This window comes from Branchiostoma belcheri, unplaced genomic scaffold, assembly GCF_001625305.1.
Source record: "Branchiostoma belcheri isolate BF01 breed outbred unplaced genomic scaffold, Haploidv18h27 scaffold64, whole genome shotgun sequence".
In the NCBI taxonomy this organism is placed as follows: domain Eukaryota; kingdom Metazoa; phylum Chordata; class Leptocardii; order Amphioxiformes; family Branchiostomatidae; genus Branchiostoma; species Branchiostoma belcheri.
In genome coordinates this window covers 419,901-423,167 of record NW_017804287.1, presented here as the reverse complement: position 1 = coordinate 423,167, position 3,267 = coordinate 419,901, and the positions used below count along the sequence as shown (strand labels likewise).

The 3,267-nt window shown below is 43.8% G+C and overlaps 1 protein-coding gene across 1 annotated transcript in view; it reads left to right on the top strand.

Moving 5' to 3' along the window:
- The first annotated feature begins 420 nt into the window (after positions 1–420).
- The window catches only part of LOC109483452, an 8,042-nt gene continuing 5,195 nt past the window's right edge, over positions 421–3,267 (top strand). The window contains exon 1 of the mRNA XM_019786490.1: positions 421–513. The gene's annotated coding sequence lies outside the window, so the exon portion shown is untranslated. The remainder of the gene's footprint in view (positions 514–3,267) is intronic.

Below are 3,267 nucleotides of genomic sequence, written 5' to 3'. Positions count from 1 at the left end.
ACATTCCACACATTTTGTATCTGATCATGAAATGTTGCTGGTATGTCTTCTGATCGAAATGACACGATAATATCATCACATCATAATATGGCTGAGTCAACTAAAGTTCAAAATGTATAGTGATTTCGATTTTAAGGGTCACGTCCAACTTACCCTTCAAAAACCCTGTAGAGTAGTCACCTGCCAAAAAAATAAAAAATAAAACTATGTAGTCCAAGTGTCAATCATTTGTCTTGCCGAGTTTTCCATGTCGTTGCTCTTACGGTATGGCGCCGAGCCCTCCAAAATTGACCACTGGCCCTCCCCTTCTTCTGAAACAACAGGTTCAACGACTTACGTACGTGCTTGTCATTGGACAACGTCATTGGTAGATACATTTAGGGATTTATAATTAGAGACTGTCTCCAGTCTGGGGAAAGTCTGTCCTTCTCGCACCGCGCTCAGAAGTGCTGGGTTTGAAACAACACTTCTACCGGTCGGAGATCGTCTTCGGTGAATCTTCGAAGTTAAAGCGTGAGTGTGGTCATATTTTATCACACCTTTCACATTTTACTTGTATTTGGACACCTCGCATTTAGCGGTGTCTTTGAGCGGCAACTGGCAACAAAATGACGCCAAATATCTAGCCCCCTTCGCAGATCTAGACTTGTGGGGCGGCTGGCGTTAATTTATTTTCGGGGAGCGATTCGAGTTTTGCACCGGATGGACGGTTTTGCCGCCGAGGGAGAGATTTTTCACCGCCCCCAAAACGGTAAAAAAAACTCTCTCCCGGCAAACTCCCCGAGTCGGAGGCAAAACCTTCCCACCGCGGCAAAACTCGCGTCGCGCCCCGAAAAAATAATTAACGCCGCCGCCCCACAACGTCGCTCCACAAAATAAAGAAGAAAAAATTACGCCGCCGCCACACAAGTCTACGAAGGATCCGGAGTCTGCCAAATATCTGACATTTTGTAGACTCTGTAGTAAAGTTTGCCTTGTTTTAGTTGAAAGTGTCAACGTTTTACGTATCTTCCCACCTGGATACTTACCATTGCATTTTATACAAATTAATGCAGATTTTTCTTTGGTTGATTGTAGCTCCATTCTCAATTCACTTTGCTGCTGTTATGTACGTAGATGCTCGTACGTAACTATAACATGTTAGGATAGAAAGCTATATGTTATGTGAAAAGATACAGATACGACGTAAAACGAATTACGTTGGCTGCGAAAATATTACGGCAAACACATTACTTGCCATTTTGTAGTCAATCGTGGTGGTATGTCACTCTGTAATGTGCAATCAATCTCTGTCGTCTTCGTTTCAAAAGTAATTATCAATTTTTTCCGGTCGTTAATCTCTGTGTCTTTTGACAGGTTCAATATAAGGAATGTTCAACAGGCCCTCCCAAAAGTGACCTACGACACTGACCCTCCCCTTTCCTTTGAAACAACAGGTTGAACGGCTTACGCACGGTTTTAATTATTCAATTAGGTACTCAACGGGCACTGTCATTGGTAGATATTTAGGAACCTATAATTATAGACTCTGGTCCTAGTGAGGGAAAAGCGCGCACTTCTCGCGCCGCGCTCAGAAGAGCTGTTTTTTCCAAGGCGCACTTCTACCGGTTGGTGATTGTCCTTGGTGAATGAACTAAACGTAAGTGATATTGGTTTTTCGATACCATTCGACTTTTTCTTCTCAAGACCTCACATATATGATATATAATCGAATACGGTTGGAGGAATTCCTCTGTAGTTTTTGCCCCATATGCATACGGGAGGCATGATACTGCGTAGTATCAAATCTGCCGTCTCCCCGGCAAACTCCTTGAGGGCAAAATAGTAGCCTCTACTAGGCTTCTGGAGGCGGCTGGAAAGATTGGAAACCGGCCAAATAGAGAGATAACATGCCAGGCCAGGGGAGGTGGTCCACGCTGAGAGAATGGCAAACTGTTCTCTCAGTGTGGACCACCTCCCCTGGCCTGGCATGTTATCTCTCTATTTGGCCGGTTTCCAATCTTTCCAGAGGCTAGCAAAACCGTCCCACCGCGACATAACTCGCGTTGCTCCCCGAAAAAAATTAACGCCGCCTGCCCATATGTTCACGAAGGCGGCTAGATAGTTGGCGTCATTTTGTTGTCAGATGTATTGTCCGTGCAGTCAAGCAAGTTGTTTTGGATTCAAACTGCGCGTACCAGAGAAAAAACTGTAACAGTTGTGACTAATTCTCTTCGGTTCACCGTAGCTCTGTTCTATGTTTATTATGTGTCTATTATACCCCCAAAAATGATGGCAAAAATATTATTTTATTCACATTGCTCGTAATATAACACTCTGCAGTGTACAATATGCCTCAAAGTTGGATTTCTGTGGCGTCGCGTGGTGTAATAGTAGGGTATTCGCCCCTTAACCCATGGGTCCTGGGTTCGATTCCACCTACATGCCCCGACGTTGTGTCCTTGGAACATGCGCTTTAGTACCTTTACACAACTTTTCCCAGACGTGCCAGTTACTGCCGATTTCTCTGCAGATGGGCATCATCGGAAGAAGAAGAGGAGGAACTAGTGTCCTCCCTTGTTTTCATGAGGGTGATAAAACGCATTGGTCTCCCCTGTAGTTGTTTGTGCTCTAATTGTGCCATAATTGTGCTCTGTACAACTTGTATGTTGACGGGTTGTCGGGGATCGTCCTAACTGGCACGAAGCGCAGGGATGACCTACGGCACTGCCCCTCCCCTGAAACAACAGGTTGAACGGCTTACGCACGTTCGCCTGATTAAATGTTAGATTCGAGCGCTGTCATTGGTAGATACTTCGGGAACTATAATTAGAAACGCTCTCTCTAGCCTGGGAAAAGTTTGGCTTTGAGTTCTCACAACACGCCCAGAAAAGTTTGTTTTTTTCAGCGCGCGCTTGAAAAAAGTCAATTTATACAAAGGCTTGACATTTTGTGCGCAGTTCTCTTTGCACAAGGCTCCGCATGGATTTGTCTCAAAATATCCAAGTTGAGACTTAAAATCAAAATGGCGTTGACTTTTACACCAGTTTCAGTCATTAAGATATCACAATTAAAATCTAGAATGATCAGATACATGTATATACATAAACCGAAACTATGGGCATTAATGAAGATTTAGCAAGTCATGGCACTAATGAAGATTTAGCAAGTCCTTCATGGTTCTCATAACAAAAGAGTTTTTACTAGAATCTACTACTCCGTGTGAATGGAAGAAATGTTAATCTTCGTTCCGTTGTTGTAGAAATGTGAGTTCCTGGTGACTCACAG